Here is a 19,189-nt window from a genome sequence, read left to right on the forward strand (position 1 = left end):
GTTTAGTTAAGCACTTCGGCTTTTTGCTGGCAATCGGAATATCGTTTATGTTTGTATGTATGCGCATATGCATATGTGTGTCAGCAGCGTGTGCTGTTGCTTTGGTTGCTCTCATTGTTGCGTTTGATTGCTCATTTTTGTTATTGCCGCATTCGTTCTAGTGCGTGTGAACGTTAACAGCGCAGTCGGCGTAACAGCTATCATTTTCCAGGCACTCTCTCAGTTTAAGGTACTTTGCTTTTGCAAAAAAAAAAGTTACGCTCTTACAATCACCACACCCACATATGTATGCGAGCCATCTGTCTTTGACAAAGTTTTTTTTTTTAACAGCGCACATTGTGATGAGTCGCTTGCCTTAGCCAGCCAGAGGACTCATACTCATGCATAGCCAGCATTGTTAATGATTTTACTGGAAAACAGCAACCACTCAATCATTAAATGGTTGAGTGAGTTTTGTTTTCGCCACTTAAACTAAGCCAACTCTCATTATATGACGTTCGCGCTGCAGGAACCGTTCGTTAACTGCGCTAGCCAGGATATGCCAGATTCAGCATAGATAGCAAAGGTTCCGTATACATTAGGCTATCCAACGTGTAGACGAGAGGTATGCATGTATGTAGGACGCAAAAGAATTTGATTGTAGAGCTTTTGGGAAATGTTTCGTATGGCAGCAGTTCAGTTGCTCATGATTATTGTCTTGAAGTGGCTGTTGGAGCAGCAGCACGGATTGCATTTTTGTGGAATTATTGTGCAAGTAAGCTGAAATTAAAAAACTGCGCTAAAAGTGAGGACAAGATATTGCATTTGTTTGGACGCAATTGTATAAAATCGAAATAGTATGCGAAATAGTGAATTTTTGTAGCATACTTAAAGGCGCTTTAACGTGTTTTGAACATTAAAGCGCGAATTAAGTGTGTGCATAACTGCGTAATAATGGTGATTTAAAAGAAAGCAAAAAATAACAACAACAAAAAAATACAAAAAAATTTTATTTCAAATCACTCATCTCCATTCTCAACACCAATAACGACTCTTATTCAGTCAATATAATCGCAAGCATCCTGTAAAACCTTACATAGTTGATCACTCGAGCCAAGCCTATAAGCCCAGCATTTACAAACATTATTTTTAATCAGCCAGCTACCGCTTTATCCGCTTGTCCTTTTAAGCGTGACCCGACAGCATCAATCATAAGTGCCGCACACACTCGCATACTCATAAGCCATGTTGATAGACAGCTTACAACAGTTCCACTAATGCCCATTTAATTCAGTCAGTAAGCACTTTAATCATCAGCAACAGACTCTGCGACAGCTACAGCAAAAACAAGACCGACAACAACACTATCAGCAAATGCATCAACTACAACACCATTACCATCATCATATCAGATATCAGAATCACAGCTTCAATGTACGCCTAAATAATTTTTTGTTGCTTTCGCTAAACATCATTACTTTCATCGCAATCATCATCATTAAAGAAACGCTTGTGAAAAGAAGAGCGCATAATAAAAAAAAATTACCAAAAGAAAATGTATGACATAGTAGCTCATTTGTGACTAGCGTGTCGCGTGTTTTCCTCGCATTCAAAAATTTCGTCCTCTTTTACTACTACAAAACACCAAAGCACAAAAAAAATTTTTTTTGTTCGAGCTCACTTATTAACTTTTGCTACTTGTTCGTGTTTTGTTGGCGTTAAATGCTCTGTCGTGTGAAGTGAAATTAACTTTGAATGTATTTTAATTGCTTTAGCTTCAAGCATTTCTTTGTATGCATGTGTTTGAATGCATACATACATATGTATGATGAAGTGGTACTTTAGTACTTAAATAGTACTTTATTGGTCATAAAAGCGTACTCATACATATGCATACTTTTAAATTCTTGCATAGTGTATAGCATACAAACATATTTATGTACAAAAGTAACAAACTTTGTGAGCTTAACTAAAATTTGATGTGTTGTGTGTTTCAATGAAGGCGTTAAACTAAAATAGGATTGATCATATCGGTGAGTATATTTTAATTGTTCCATTAAAAAGTAAATTAAAAACCAAAGCTTTAATTCATATATAGTATGTAGCTGTTGGCGGGTAATTAGAAATGTATTTATAATTTTCTGTAACTTGTTTGAAGAAAAGCCGGCAAGATAAAAACGAAGGCATACAAAATTTTAATATGTATTTGTAAAAGTCCAGTTAAAATTACTACATTTCAATTTGAATTCTTAAACCTTTATGACTCAGGGTTACTTTAAAAATTTGTAAAAATTGTATGGGATTAACTTCTCATCAAAAGCTAACGTGAGTAAGAAAGATAAATGAAAAGGCTAAGTTAAATTTTTCTCTTCTCCCCCACGCGTTTTGATGCTTTTATGTCTTCCTCAGGGAGTCTGATATTTTGAATTTATTATTAATCTTTGTTAACTATGATGGTTTGAAAAAAAAAAATCTTGCTGAGAAAGACGTAAAAGCGCCGAATGGTTTAGGAGATAAAAGGAAAATTTTGCTCAGCCTTCTCAATTCTCGACGTTAACCACCATCAAAGCAAAAAGTATGTTAAAATCTTTGGCCCAAAAATAAAACATAAACTCGTTTTTCAATAAGAATTAAAAAGGGTTAAAATACATTTTAGGGTGAAAGCCGCAACTACCGTACTTATAGCAAACTTAAACCAGCAGCATTTGTGTGGAACATATATTTGTAAAAGGATTTATACAATACCCCTAAGGAACAAAGAGCGAGAAGCAACAAAGAGAATAAAAAATGTTTGCGCCTTGAAATATATAATTGACCCGCTGTTTCCTACGTATATGTAACACCAATTGAATATGTACAAAACTAACATATCTGCAACAATGTCGACGGCTGCAATGTATGCGTATTCCACCTGTAGACCTGGTGACGAAAAACATAGCGTTAACAACTGTAACGAGACTCAGTGCCTCGGGCAGCTTGAACGAAGAACATACGGACGTAGTACTATGACAACATCAATTTCAAGATGATCAGACCCTATTCCGTATCTACGCCTCGAAAGGGCCCCTTGAGTCATAATAGAGGTGAATGGTAGGCGCAAGGGTTCCAAAGTAGTGGAAGGAGTAGGATCTAAGGTATACTATGCTGATCCGGAAATAAATAGATCCTACAAGCCAGATCACTGTAACGGTTTTCAAGTGGAACCAAAGAAGTAAAAACACTAAAAAAGATTGCTAAAATCTTCGAAAGCTTTAATAGTTCGATTTCAGCGTGATTGTGAACAAATTAGCTTAAAGAAAAAATTTTACCACCTCGCGAAAATGATAAATTTAGTTCTTCTTTTTCTCGGATTTTGAAACTGCAATTATAGATTGTTAGCCTGAAAATTGGTATTTTGGTATTTACATATTTCGTAAGACTAAATGTCAGGTATATATTATTAAAATAGGTTCATTTATGGAGAGAATATATTGCTGGTTAGAATATCAATGAATAATTAGAAGCTCTAAATGCGTTCACCAAAATACCAGGTTTTAAATACACTGGTTTACAGCCAAAATGCACCAGAGATGCCATTATGAAATTCCTATGTAAAATCACTCCCTGATTCCGTTAATCAAGGTTATTTTGAATTCAGTGGTAACGTTTTTGAGATATTTAGGAATAACGGGTTGTTTCAAAAAAAAAAAAAAAAAAAAAACAATTGGGTCCACTTAATCATATATATCTCAAGAAAGGATTGAGCAATTCCAAAACGGTTTACAGCTTTTAAAAGGTAATGAAATTTGTTATAAACTGTCCATACAATGCTAGGCCCTGCAGATTCAAAGATAACGAACAATCATTATGGATTTTATCAATAGTTTTTGTAAAGATATAAAAAAAATTGTAATTTGCGAGGAAGGATCTCGAAAACTTAAAATTTTTTGAATATTCCTTTTCCTCTCTCTAAGCTCTATTCTATTACAAAAAAATAAGAAAAAAAACTTTCATTCAGCAAAATCCATGGACTAATACAAAAGTTATAAGCATTCATATAATTATATCCATATAGTAAAACTTAAGTACCCTACAAATAATAGCATATGTACATATGATTTTGTCTTAATTCTATGATCTTATTTTATAATTGAAAAAGTTATGTGTCTTGTTTTGGCGCTTATTTAGATTAGGATCGGTTTCTCTTATGAGAAACCAACAATAGTCTCCCATCACAGCGACATCCTAGAATCCTTGATACCGACTTTCAGTCATTTTCATTTGCTGGTGAAACCTTTCGCCATGCTCGTCACTTCCGTCGCCAAGATTTTGCGGGAAAAAATTAAAACGGGAGTGTAGAAAATGAATTCCGAAAGACATATTTATTCCTCAAAGAAAGTAAAAAAAAGAATATCAGATAAATACATAGTATTCCAACGACTGTAAGATCGGCACATATTTCCCAATCATGTTCTTCGTATTTGATTAATTTGAATAATTTTTGCATTATCTCATACGTTTCTTCATATTTACTGCATGCGCGATCGGGATAGATGGGTTTTGATTGCCGATATGCAATAATACTGTCTTTAAACTTAATTTATTGGCGTCTAAGGACAATCGCCACTCTTTGAATCATATGGTTCACCAAACTGTTTAAATAGACCAGCAATGTCTTTGCAGGAACGAACACTGTCCTCCTTCGTATAGTATTTGGAAAATTGTTCGTGACGAGTTCTATAATATGTTACCTTAACCTCGGATGAAACAAATTTAAATTGTTGCATGCGAGAGACGTGTAGTTCGGCCTTATCCTTTGACAATTCCAAATCCCTTATCCAATAATTGAGTTGTTTTTGTGACAAAGAGTTTCCTGCGTTTTCCGTTTGAAATCCAGTACAACATGATTTGTCATAATCAGATACTGCTGCTGACAATGAAAATGGAGCCGGAACTAAAGTTAAATTTGATTCTGGCAATGTAGCTTGAATTTAGTTCTGGTAATGGCACTGTAGATACGCTCGCATAGGTTACTTTTCTTAACATTCCAACCTCAAGTACTTTTGTAGTACAAATATAGCAGTCCGTTGAATGGCAAGTTGGTTCCCTCCACTTCATTGGTGTAATAAATTTCATATGTCGCCTAAATAGATGGTTCCGGAAATTAGTCAGCTATGAATTAAAAGGGAGCAAATCCCTAATTTTTACAACGCATCTTTTTGTTCCGGTTTCCGAAAAAATCAATTCGACTCGACATGTGGTGCACACAGTATTCGGTGTCTATGGTTTTTCATTGTTTTAAGGCTCAATTCCAAAATGATTATAGTATGTAACTTTCAAAGGATTTGAAAACACACGCCGCATCCTTTTAACGATAAATTGACCGCAGATGAAGCAGAACATATCTGGGTCATTTGTACACTCAAACTCTAGCGCCCTTTTACTCATATTATATTTTTAAGTAAATGATGGGTTATAAACTGCAATTACAAACTGAACAGTATCGGGCGAGCCTTGTAGAAATTGTGAAGGAACAAGGCGCATATACTATTATTTATACTTAGATCAAGTAAAAATTCAAGCCTACCTAGAAAAAAAGGTTCCCTAGTTCTACAAAGAAAACACTGCCTGCCTTAAAAATATGCTCTTGCTTGAAACGTACTTGAGTTTGAGAAAACGATGCTAACAGTTTTTTGTATCTAATACTTAACCCTTCGAAAATCTACCTGCTAACTAACTGATATACGAATACTAACACATATGTACCAGTAGGGTACTTAAGTATTAAATGGGTATATTTACTTGAATGCTTATAACTTTTGTATTAGTCCATCGATTTTGTTCAATGAAAGCTTATTTTTTTTTTGTAATAAAATAGAGCTTAGAAAGAGAAAAAAAAAAAATCTGCAAAAAAATGAACAGTTTTCGAGGTCTTTCCTCGCAAAGTACAAATTTTTTTATATATTTACAAAAAAAATGGAAAGAATCCGTAATAGCAGAATCTGCAGCGTCTAGCAAAAAGTGTTGTATGTACAGTTTATAGCAAATTTTATTACCTTTTAAAAGCTTCAAACCACTCTAGAATTGCTCAATTCGTTCTTGAGATATATATGATTAAGTGGACCCAATTTTTTATTTTTTTTGGAAAAAACCGTGATTCGTAAATATCTCAAAAACTTTACAATAGAACTAAAAATAACTTTGGTTTTCGGAATCAGGGGGTGATTTTACATAGGAATTTCATAATGATGTCTTTGGTGCAGAAAAAAATTGGACTTTGTGATCCAGTGATATTAGCAATTTTGCTTGTTACGTCTTGTGCATAGTACTATAAATATCCTGATTTTCGTCAATATAAGTGGCATTGTTAGCTGCAAACATGTTTTTGGTGACAAGGTTTTTTCTGTCATTTGATTGCCGCTAGTAATTAGTGCTGCACAACAACAACAGCGAGGAAACAGAAAACACATATGCTTAGAAGTAACAGTGAATATCAGATACAGAAACGAGCACTAAAAAAGAAAATATTCGAGAAGGCTGGTCCTGAAAAGCCTAGACCCTGGGAGAAAAAGGCGAACGAGACATCTGAAGGTATAAAAGCAGCACAAGCCAAGGTATTATAATCAGTTTGTTTTAAAACATTACAAGTGAAGTACGCGAGTAATTTAATTGTGAAATACTACTACCATAGTAGTGTTGCAAATAAAGAAAATTCCGCTGTACTAAATATTTTAGTTACTAATTCGAAAGTTTTTCGATTCGAAGGAAAACTGAAGTTGCGGAAAAATTAAGAATTTCATAAGATTCGTAACAATAACTATTTTTTCAAATTCGAAAAATGTTCCTTTTAAATTGTGTTACAGAATAAGGCATCAGATATGCAAGCTGAGTGTTGATGTTTCGCAACAGTCGGGCTGGTACCAGAAGGTTTTAGTTCCGAAGTGTACCGGGTTCTTACTCAGCTCATAGTCGGAATACACTCCGCGCCTAAAGTAAGTGCACCCCCAGTTACAAAAAAAAAAAAAATAATAATAATACATAGTTTGAAACGACCGTTGGTTTAACATTAAATGCAACAAAAATATAAAAAAAAAATTTATTAAATTTTGAAAATTAAAAATCTCATTATTACAAAACAGATTTATGACAAAAAAAAAAAAAAAACGAATAAAAAAATTGTTATGGCTCGTAAGATAAATGGCCAGAGTGAGTTACATGACAATAGTGACATAAAGACAGCAGATATTACGTTCAGCCTTTGTTCATTGCAAGGCCCCACCCATGGAATGACAGTCCTCATATACGACAACAATTATTCATCTCATAATATATACTTTACCATAAAGGTTTAGATCTGTTGATAGAATTATTTTCAATAGCATCAGATAAAAGTTATCACAAGAAATGGAGGAACCTTTTCTGCAGTCTAATATAATTTCGAATAGCACGGAGATGTGTTTCCCAAACCTTACTGAGTTGCTGGTACTACTCTAAGTCGTTTGACAAAAGCTTTGTGGGGTATTTAAATGGATTATTAGATGTAGCAGCATTAAGGAAACTCGCGCTATAAAGAGAGTTGGTAAAAATATTCTCATCAGTGCTCAGAAGAGAGCGATTATCAGTTATATGTATGAGGAGCTTTTAGACAGAAACCTTTAACAGACTGGAGTGCTGAACAAAAATTGAACCTTATCGTGTGCAAGATTCCAGAACATTGACGCTTATCAAAAATTTATTGTTATATACTATTTATTGAGGACTGCCTAGGGAATTTTTTAAGATGGAAAATGAGCCAAAGTCGATCAATATCAATCCGTTCAGAAATATTATTTCGCAGAGGCTGATACTTTCGGCTGAATGACCAAATAGCCCTTCATACCAAAACAGCCTACCTTGGTGTTAAGGTCGCCAAGCACGATTTTGATGTCATGGCGGCTCTTAAAAAAAAACTTGGCGAAAAGTTTGTTTAAGAAGTTGAGTTAAACAAAAATTCGCATTGTTTGAAAACACATGTATGTAAGTATGTATTTTAAATGGTGGCACTGGCTATATTTGCCAAGTCTGCCTAAAATGCAAAGTGCAACGGAAGTGAGTTGTTTTAACTTTTTGTCGAATTGAGAGCAGATCAGCAGGAACCACTGACAACCTGAAATTATGAAATTTCGCGCTCATGTTAACTTCACAAAAACTGAATGTATGGCACGCACACTACCACAGGCCACACATATTTCACACCGAGCACATACACACACATGCAAATTCCACACCTTACCGTTATGGATTGCTTCGTAACGCGCTGACACGTTCAGTTTTCTACAACTTCATTCATTATATCTGAACACAAATACATACATATTGACACCTACATATAAAAGCATTTTTGTACCCACACTTCCATTTTTTCACTTTTTCGTGCCCTTTTCCCTTTTTTAGCCATAAAATTGTGATATTAAATTTAACAAGGTAATTATTCAGTCGTTTGGTGATATATGAAGTCTGCGCCGACATTAAAACCCCACCAACAGTAGCCTGCAGAAGCTATTGCCTGCAGTGTGTAGATGCAGAGCGGTGTCAGTGCAAGTGCTGTTAAGAGGAGTGGCCTCTTCGCGTGCGTTGTTGGTAACTAAAGTATAATTTTTACTTTTTGATTGCACCCCCACGTTAAACTTCTTCCACAAATAGGACGCGTTGTAGTGGCTCTGAGACATGCCTTTCCTGCCGCAGCAATCAGTTCAGGCGCATGCAGATATATCCAGTTTGTAAAAAAAAGTAACGCACAACAAAAACAAAAAAGGAAATAGCAACTACAGCAAAAAAGTATTTATGTAACCCATAGTTGCTCTCGTTATATTTTTTGTGTTCTACCCTTTCGTTATTTTCTGACATCACTATGAGGACCGCTCCACTGCCAGTGTCGCACTGCAACTGCCACATAAATATGGTGTTATGCCGAATGATTTATTATAACTTCGACGCACCCACAAGCCAAAGACTTGGCGTTTTGGCGTTGCTGGTAGAGACAGATAGACATGTGTGTATAAATGTATATTTGAATATACTTATATGCAAATTTTTGTTATTCAACAATGTACCCAGTAGAGATATACGCCGCCGATAAACGCCGCCGCCGCCGCCGATTAGGGTCGTTTTTCGCACGCCGCCGCCGAATGTGAAAAATATCGGCGCGGCGGCGGCGGCATCCGGCGCGGTACTATATTTTCTACTCGTTTAAGACTCTTTAGGCCATTTATTGTTCAAATCGAAAATTGGTCGGATATGGTCGAAAGTGGTATTAACGGATGCGCATCACTGTCAGTTATAAGAAACTAATTGCGAAATTTAACTCTTTCTAACTGTTCAAAAGTTATTTAAAAAAACAGGTGTTTTCGATGTCAGCTTAATACGGACTTTGCATCACCCAATTCACCAAGTTATTAAAACCAAAGACTGAAAGAAACTTTATATAATAAATTTATATAATCACTTTGCATATTTTTTCCAAAAAATAATGAACAATGAATTCAAATGAATCCAATGAAAGCAAAAAAGTGGCGATTTTTTTTTATATTTATATTGCGATTGGCTGAAAGCATAAGCGAAATCAGTGATGCAAAATCCTTTAGTAGGTTATAGAGGCATAAACACTCCTTTGAAATATTTTTTACCTCATACTTAAGTTGAGAATATATGTACGTTTGAGAAGGGTTTGAAAAATCACTTGGGCTTACATTCAAACATCTGTTGTTTATTTGCAAAACTATACAATAGCGTCTGAAATGTTAATTTTAATTTTAACACTTCATCCTTCAACACCCAAGTCTCCCGGTTTGACATAAAGTTGGCGGCCCTATTCAAAACTATTCCCTTGGAGTTAATCACATTGATTATAGCCTATGAACCAAGCTTAAATATCACGTACACGTTACGGCTCCTTTTCCAAATATGAATACGTAGGCACATATATGTATTTACCAGGTGAGGCTTTGTCCTTCGCAAGAACACTCAAAGTTTTGAAGCAAAAGCTTTCCCAAAACAGTCGTAAAATGACCGTGTGTGCTACTACCCTAACGAAGTGGACAGTCGAACTAGTCTGAAAACTGAAGGTACGCGGCCATCAATAATGAGCTCTTATATTATTAGGCCGGAAATCATCAGTAAACATCTTTCAACTTAAAATCGGTCGACTTTCATTCTAAAATATTGTTACGAATATAAGCTAACACTAAGGGTTACTGCCATCTCTAAGCCGATGCTAAGCAGCGCCTTGTATGCACATCCATAAATCAATAATTATGTATCTACATAAACGAATCAATCATTTTGTCTACACATATGTACGTATACGCAGCTGAGAAGCAACGCACAACCACATGCATATATCTGAAGTATTCCCGAAAGTATGCAATGAGAGAAGCTATAAAATCGTGCAATTGTAGTTACAGCTGAGAAATTTGATAGCTGATGGCCAACTAGTAGATTCTGGAAATGGAAGCGCCTAGAAGATGCGAACGAGGAAATCAAAGAGTATAAAAGGCAGCGACAGATAGAGGCGCTAGAGTGAGTTTCAATTAAGCACGCTCTCTGTCGGGCAATAGTAGAGTTATTTATTGTGAAGTACTTTAATAAAGGCCATTTTGCATTATTAAATATTGGAGTTATTTATTCAACAGTTTAGTGATTCGAACTTAGCATAAGGTTGCAAATAAGAGGACTTGCAAGTAAATTCGTTACAATATCGTTTTGGTTTAACGAAAATAATTGAAATCAATGATGCGAACAAAAACGTCTACAAACTCTGGTCTACATTTTAAAAAATTTTACCCAGGGTCCTTGTAAAATTTTAATTATGTAGATGCGCCGAGGATTATACGATTTTCACCCATTACGTAATGACGGCATCATTGGCCGAACTCCCTACCATTTCAATTTGTTTCTATGGTGTAGCTCGGCAAAAGCATCCGTTGGAAAGTCTTTGGAGCTACACCTAGAACTTCTAAGAAATTGACGTCGACGAAGGTATGAGTTCGAAGTCGCAGTCCTATAGTTTCTGTGCTGGCATATGGTGTGAGGGTCAGAAGGCCTGGTAGCGACTGATGGTCGAGATTGCTACTGTTCGCACATCGGGAATTATAGCTCTTAAAAACAGTCGAAAAAACTGGAGGCGCCCTGTGCCACGAGAGTCATGAGTATTAACAGACCATTAATAGCAACCATAAGTCGACTTTGTGCGTGGCCGCCAAGGAGCCACAAATGGTTTAAAGAATTTGTGTTCGCGACGATTATTAGGAGTTAATCCTAGGTGAAACTACGCTTCGCACGGGATATGCAGACAAAAATGTGGCTATTTTATGTATCTCTATTTCTTTTCAGAAGGCGCAGCAGTACCAATTCCAAAGACCGGGGCTAGGTTTTGAAAATGTTTGAACAGTCTGCGAGATCTTGAGGCAAAAACCTCGGATCTTTCCGAAATGACCAACACGTTGATTTCCTTAAATACATACAAACAAACCCTTTCATAAAAACTATTTCTTTAAATCGAAAATTCAAGCTTTTCAAAGTAAGAACACCGGCGTACGCCGGCGCGCCGCACACGCCGCCGCCGATTAAGTGATCGGCGTAAACCTCTAGTACCCAGTGGACAATTTCTATACTTCCCTACAAGGAAATGGTTATGAGAGACTTAAATCTGCTCATCAATGTCGCTGACAAATGATATCAGGACTGACTTTAGTTCCCATAACTTACATAGACAACATACAAAGACAAGCCAGCTGTCCCTGTTTTGCGCCAAATAACGCCAATTGGGAGCACCAATGGAGGTTAAGTCTTCTTCCATCTTCCTCTCCCAACTTAGTGGAGTTCTCTTCCTTGTTGTATTTTCAAATTGCGGTGTTGACTAGAATACTTTTTTGCCCGCAGAGTCTTCGTCCATTCGCATAACATGACCTAGCCTGCGAAGTCTTTGGGTTTTAACTCGCTGCACTATCGTCATATTAGCGTAAAGCCCCTACAGCTCATCACTATACCTCCTTCGATAATCGCTGTTGGCATCACGGACAAGACCATACATCTTCTGGATAACTTTTCTCTCGAACATTGCAAGAACCATCTCATCTTCTCTCGACATGGTCCAGGATTCCGAGCCATACGTCAGGACAGGTATTTAGAGCGACTTGTAGAGAGTGATTTTTGTTTGTCGAGAGGTGACTTTACTTTTAAATTGCCTACTCAGTCCAAAGTAGCACTTGTGGGCAAGAGATATTCTCCGTTTGATTTCTAAGCTGGCATTGTTTTTGCTATTAATGTTGGTTCGGAAATAGACGTAATTAGTTCATCACTTTCGAATTTATATCGGTCAACAGTATCGCGGCTGTCAAGACTTTATACGGTCCCTACAAAAAATCGTGCGTCAAATCCATAAATTGATTCCCTCTAGCCCTCATGGGTACAGTTGCGATAAATCAATCTAAAAATTTGTATTGTTGATTTGAAGAAATAATAAGAAGTCTGCATTGAAATGGGTATAGTAAAGTAAACGGAATGGAAAATAACTATTAAGGAAAATTGCGGCGCCCATGACGAGCCTGAAATACTAGCACCCTATTTTCCATTATTGTAGAATTTGTTTTGAGATCATGTCTTCGAATCAAGTTCAAGGTCTTAACAATAATTTTTATTTTTATTATTATTATTAAATATTTTTTTTTGTATTTCTGAATAAATTTTCTTTTTTAAATTAGTATGAAAAAAAATATCTTAAAAAAGATTACTAAGTCAGTAAGAAGTCTCGTACGGGTAAAAAGAGGACTTGTCCGACAGTAGCCTAAGGGGTAAAAAATGTTTCTGTCGAACAGTAACTGTAATGGTATGAATGAGGGTAGAAAAGTGACCCGCTGGAAAGTATCACCAAGGTACTTTTAATAATTTTATATTAGGAAAAGTTGCCTCTACTATAGATATAGAAAACTGACCTCTTTTTTTTTTCTATTCAGTTAATAAGCCTAATAGGGTCTTTCAATTGCTTTGTCGAAAATTCTTTGAAGATGAACCCCGTAGTGCTCATGTTGAAGCTATGATAACAGCCCCAATATAATGTGAGATATTTTCCTGTAGGGAAAATGTCCTACAGACTCATTCGTCGAGGTTACAACATATAAAAAACAAGTAAGGAAGGTTAAGTTCGGGTGTAACCGAACATTACATACTCAGTTGAGAGCTATGGTGACAACATAAGGGAAAATAACCATGTAGGAAAATGAACCGAGGGAAACCCTGGAATGTGTTTGTATGACATGTGTATCAAATGAAAGGCATTAAAGAGTATTTTATGAGGGAGTGGGCCATAGTTCTATAGGTGGACGCCATTTAGGGATATAGCCATAAAGGTGGATCAGGGTTGACTCTAGAATGCGTTTGTACGATATGGGTATCAAATTAAAGGTGTTAATTAGTATTTTAAAAGGGAGTAATCCTTAGTTCCATAGGTGGACGCCGTTTCGAGATATCGCCACAAAGGTGGAACAGGGGTGACTTTAGAATGTGCTTTTACGGTATGGGTATCAAATTAGAGGTATTAATGAGGGTTTTAAAAGGGAGTGGTGGTTGTTGTATAGGTGGTCGCATTTTGGAAATATCGCCATAAAGGTGGACCAGGTGTGACTCTAGAATTTGTTTGTACAATATGGGTATCAAAAGAAAGGTGTTAATGAGTATTTTAAAAGGGAGTGGGCCTTAGTTCTATAGGTGGACGCCTTTTCGAGGTATCGCAATAAAGGTGTGACCAGGGGTGACTCTAGACTTTGTTAGTGCGATATGGGTATCAAATGAAAGGTGTTAATGAGTATTTTTAAAAGGGAGTGGGCCTTCGTTCTATAGGTGTTCGCCTTTTCGAGATATCGCCATAAAGGTGGACCAGGGGTGACCTTAGAATATGTTTGTACGATATGGGTATCAAATGAAAGGTGTTAATGAGTATTTTAAAAGGGAGTAATCCTTAGTTCCATAGGTGGACGCCGTTTCGAGATATCGCCATAAAGGTGGGCCAGGGGTGACTCTAGAATTCGTTTGTGCAATATGGGTATCAAACGAAAGGAGTTAATGAGTATTTTAAAAGGGAGTGCGCCTTAGTTCTATAGGTGGATGCCTTTTCGAGGTATCGCAATAAAGGTGGACCAGGGGTGACACTAGACTTTGTTAGTGCGATATGGGTATCAAATGAAAGGTGTTAATGAGTATTTTTAAAAGGGAGTGGGCCTTCGTTCTATAGGTGTTCGCCTTTTCGAGATATCGCCATAAAGGTGGACCAGGGGTGACTTTAGAATATGTTTGTACGATATGGGTATCAAACGAAAGGAGTTAATGAGTATTTTAAAAAGGAGTGGGCCTTAGTTCTAAAGGTGGACGCCTTTTCGGGATATCGCCATAAAGGTGGACCAGGAGTGACTTTAGAATATGACCAGGGTGACCCAGAACATCATCTGTTGGATACCGCTAATTTATTTATATATGTAATACCACGAACAGTATTCCTTCCAAGATTCCAAGGGCTTTTGATTTCGCCCTGCAAAGCTTTTTCATTTTCTTCTACTTAATATGGTAGGTGTCACACCCATTTTACCAAGTTTTTTTCTAAAATTATATTTTGCGTCAACAGACCAATACAATTAACATGTTTCATCCCTTTTTTCGTATCTGGTATATAATTATGGCATTTTTTTCATTTTTCGTAATTTTCGATATCGAAAAAGTGGGCGTGGTCATAGTGGGATTTCGGCCATTTTTTACACCAATACAAAGTGAGTTCAGATAAGTACGTCAACTGAGTTTAGTAAAGATATATCGATTTTTGCTCAAGTTATTGTGTTAACGGCCATGCGGAAGGATAAACGGACGACTATGTATAAAAACTGGGCGTGGCATCAACGGATTTCTCCCATTTTCACAGAAAAGAGTAAACCTCATAAAATCTATGCCCCTACCAAATTTCAAAAGGATTGGTTAATTTTGTTCGACTTATGGCGTTAAAAGTATCCTAGACAAATTAAATGAAAAAGGGCGGAGCCACGCCCATTTTGAAATTTTCTTTTATTTTTGTATTTTGTTGCACTATATCATTACTGGAGTTGAATGTTGACATAATTTACTTATATACTGTAAAGATATTAAATTTTTTGTTAAAATTTTACTTTAAAAAATTTTTTTTTTTAAAAGTGGGTGTGGTCCTTCTCCGATTATGCTAATTTTTATTAAGCGTACATATAGTAATAGGAGTAACGTTCCTGCCAAATTTCATCACGATATCTTCAACAACTGCCAAATTACAGCTTGCAAAATTTTAAATTACCTTCTTTTAAAAGTGGGCGGTGCCACGCCCATTGTCCAAAATTTTACCAATTTTCTATTCTGCGTCATATGCTCAACTCATCTACCAAGTTTCGTCGCTTTATCGGTCTTTTGTAATGAATTATCACAATTTTTCGGTTTTTCGAAATTTTCGATATCGAAAAGGTGGGCGTGGTTATAGTCCGATATCGTTTATTTTAAATAGCGATCTGAGATGGGTGCTCAGGAACCTACATACCAAATTTCATCAAGATACCTCAAAATTTACTCAAGTTATCGTGTTAACGGACGGACGGACGGACGGACGGACATGGCTCAATCAAATTTTTTTTCGATCCTGATTATTTTGATATATGGAAGTCTATATCTATCTCGATTCCTTTATATATGTACAACCAACCGTTATCCAATCAAACTTAATATACTCTGTGAGCTCTGCTCAACTGAGTATAATAAAAAATGGTGATACGGAGCAGAAAAAGCGGAATAGTTTATGTAAAAAATAATGGGGATAGGATGGTATAACGGATATCGGAGATTGTAGAAAAGGTGTCCGTCTCATGTCATTAATATGGTCCCACTGATAAAACTTTAAACAATTTTTTTTTTTGTGGCCATTGCTTCTCGTGATTTTGCGACTGTTCGCAACTTAAATTTCACATGGAATGTGCTCAGAACATAGTGCATGGCATATTCTGATGACATTGATACCACTGACTTTAACGAAAGCCGCCGCATGTTCTCCTTCACTAGCGTGGATAGAGAGACAATGAATTTTTTATTATGATGAACGAAGATAAGATGATATACTCGTACCCTGCCGTCTCTGTAGTTTGATATAAATTGGAAAACTTATGAGCACTTATTTAGAAAACGATGTTAGCCCTGAATTCTAATGGTGAATCACTCTTGACAATGAGTGCTAATTTCAACAGAGTAGGAAACTCAATTTGAAAGTGTGAATTTCTCTCTCGGGGAATAAAAGTTAAAGCTTACTCGACTCTCAATGGCTCTTTTTTGTTCGGAAAAAAATGTCTCCGAAATATTTGTGGTCCCTCGCAAAATGCCTTGTATCGAAAGCACTTCAAGCCCTAGCTATACATGATTCCATTTATGGAACGAAACACAGGTCAAAGGATTCGTAGGCTTATTGCTGCTAAGCGAATGAATTAAAAAGCTCCGGCCCAAATAGTACTCCTCTTGGCTACCGTATTTGGCAGCAAAGCAACCTCCATTAAGTTGTGAGGAACATGTGGAGAAAGGCTTGCTTTCCTTTATCTCTCATTTTGTTCCTAGTTCTATATATTTTACATGACTGTATCATTGTTGTATTTGCACCAGCTATTACTACTGTTGTTATTGTTCTTTGTGCTTTCTTGATATTGTATATAAATATCTAAAATTGCAACTGTTATTATTGCAACCGATTTCACCGCTCCTGCGTCCTTTTGCCAACTTGTTAGCTAACTTTTGCTATTCAAAGTACAAGTTACAATGCCTTTAATGTTAACAATAGTTTGCGAACATACATAACTCACCAAGGTATACTAGTTATATTAGGATGGGTCAGACATTTTTTCTTTTAATTTCATCCAGCAGAATGGTTCACCCTTTTTTCGTTAGCCAACCCTGTAAAAATATATCGTAAACATATTTTTTCAGGTTAAAAAAATGCAAAATCATTGTTTTTACATTGTGGTTCGTTTTCTGAAGGATAGCTAAGAATAGCTCACCCCTTTTTCGCATACCCAACCTTGGGAACAAATTTTCGGAATTACAAATTTTCAGGCTGTGTGCAGCAGGCATCCCGAAATGTGAGTCCTTTTTTTCAAGTTGAAAAGCTCAGAAAAAAAGGAAAAAAAATAGGTTAAAAGTTTTTCAAGATAAAAACCTCACACTATTAGCCACTTGCGCAAGCTTAGCCCACACCTGTTTTCGTAAGCCTGCCCTTACAGGATTATGATTTCAACAAAAAGGCTAAGTAACAACGCATTACAGTTTCATCCAAATCTAAAACCGAATCCAGGGCCGACTGGTTATCTTGAAGGGGAAATATCTGACAGTAACTAAAATATATATTTGTTGAAATAAAGAACTAAAAAATAAGTAGATAGTCTTTATTCCACCAAAAGGGTGATTTTGTTTTTATTTCTTTTTTGTTAGCTTGAGGGGTTTTACAACTTAAAAATTTCCTTTACAAAATTTTATTATGTTTTTTCATAAATGCCCTTGCCTGGCTATCCTGGTTAACCTTGATCAAAGGAATAACTATATAAAAACAATAATTTTGCACTTTTTTGATTTTAGGTCTTTTTCACTTAAAAATTTGTTTACGTAAATTTTTTTCTCAGGGTGGGCTAAAGAAAAAAGGGGACTAATATTGGGCAAATAATTTATTTAGTTTTTATTAAAAAAAACTGCTCTTTGAGGTGCCAGCTGCATACTGTTTATCCTAAATCTCGTTTTTACAAAAGGGATATTCGTACAAAAAAAATTGTATAGAAAAAGTAACAAACAGAAAACCCAGTAAAAAGAATTATAAATTTTCGTGCCAAATGTTTCTTGTTGTAGGTAATATTTTTTATGATGTCTCACAATCTAAAGTTGCGGTTTCACTCTACTCACTGCTAAGTTTTTGCTTGCACCACCTTAGTGTGCCTTAATATATGCAAAGATTACACAATAGTTTTTGGAAATTGCGCTCATTAGTGATGTTCTAAGCTTTGCGAATTTTTCCTTGTATAGCAGTTTCCATGAAAATTTGCCATCGCTGTTTTTCAACCACTTTATACTATTAAATACTATAGAGAAGTATGTCTACAGTAGCGAACAGAAAAATAGCAGTGGGAGCTTTTATTGAGTTTTGTCAATTTTGTTCTTCCGTTTTTAATTTCAAAACTTAAAAAGAAACTTCTATGCATTTTTTAGATGGAACTATACAAACCAATCTCAAAAACGAAGAAAAACTGACTGGACTTTCTTACTTTTTATTTAGAGGTTTCTAAAATTTTTTGAGTCTGCAGATTTTTGGAGCCCAATCAGTTTAAGTCTAAGAGCGACCACGTAAGAGATCTTTAATATTATCAGTGATTTCTTACCATCTTTCTTCGAAAAGTATTTCATATTTTCTTCAATATATAAAAAATAATATTTCACACCTTGTATGCACGATAATCTAAAACACCCTTCTAAACCAAAACTTCAAAATACAATGCGGGTTTTGAGATACTTTTTACTTGTACTTTGATACACTAAAATTGATTTGGCTGAAACGCTGCATACTCAAAAAAAAAAAAGGGAGCTTCAAATAAGAAGTTCGAAATATTCGTAAATTTTTTTCAAATTTTTTCGAAATTTTTTTTGAGATTGCTTTGCATAGTTGCAGTTAAAAAATTCATAAAAGGTTTCTCTTAAATTATCGAGAAAAAAAAATTAAAAGCCGAGATGAACAAAAATTACCACTGCTATTTGTCTGTTCGCTACTGTACATATATAGATACATACATGTAGCAAGAAGTGCAATAGCAAAGCGCGCTAGTTTCCTCCTACAAATACTAAAACATAGTAAAAACATTAATTACAGTTCGCGCGGAATGAAGTGAAGCTCAATTTAATTTGCATATTCAAAGTTGATAAATTTGTTCGTTTGCCGCAATTTTTGGTGCACTAGCACTGCTCGGTGTAGCACACTAGTCGGTTTTTCTGTTTTATCATATTGTAACGAATTTACTTGCAACTCCTCTTATTTGCAATCCTCTGCTAAGTTCGAATCACTAAACTGTTGAATAAATAACTCCAATTTGTAATAATGCAAAATGGCCTTTATTAAGGTACTTCACAATACACTCAACTGTGCAAAGAATAGCTTGCTTAATAACCACACTGATTG

General features: G+C 35.8%; 1 long non-coding RNA gene across 1 annotated transcript in view; it reads left to right on the forward strand.

Moving 5' to 3' along the window:
* The first annotated feature begins 665 nt into the window (after window positions 1-665).
* Window positions 666-19,189, forward strand: part of LOC137251672 (uncharacterized) — a 313,405-nt gene continuing 294,881 nt past the window's right edge. Inside the window, exon 1 of the long non-coding RNA XR_010953311.1 lies at window positions 666-2,012. This is a non-coding gene — a long non-coding RNA (uncharacterized lncRNA). The remainder of the gene's footprint in view (window positions 2,013-19,189) is intronic.

Source organism: Eurosta solidaginis, chromosome 5 (assembly GCF_040869045.1).
Source record: "Eurosta solidaginis isolate ZX-2024a chromosome 5, ASM4086904v1, whole genome shotgun sequence".
In the NCBI taxonomy this organism is placed as follows: domain Eukaryota; kingdom Metazoa; phylum Arthropoda; class Insecta; order Diptera; family Tephritidae; genus Eurosta; species Eurosta solidaginis.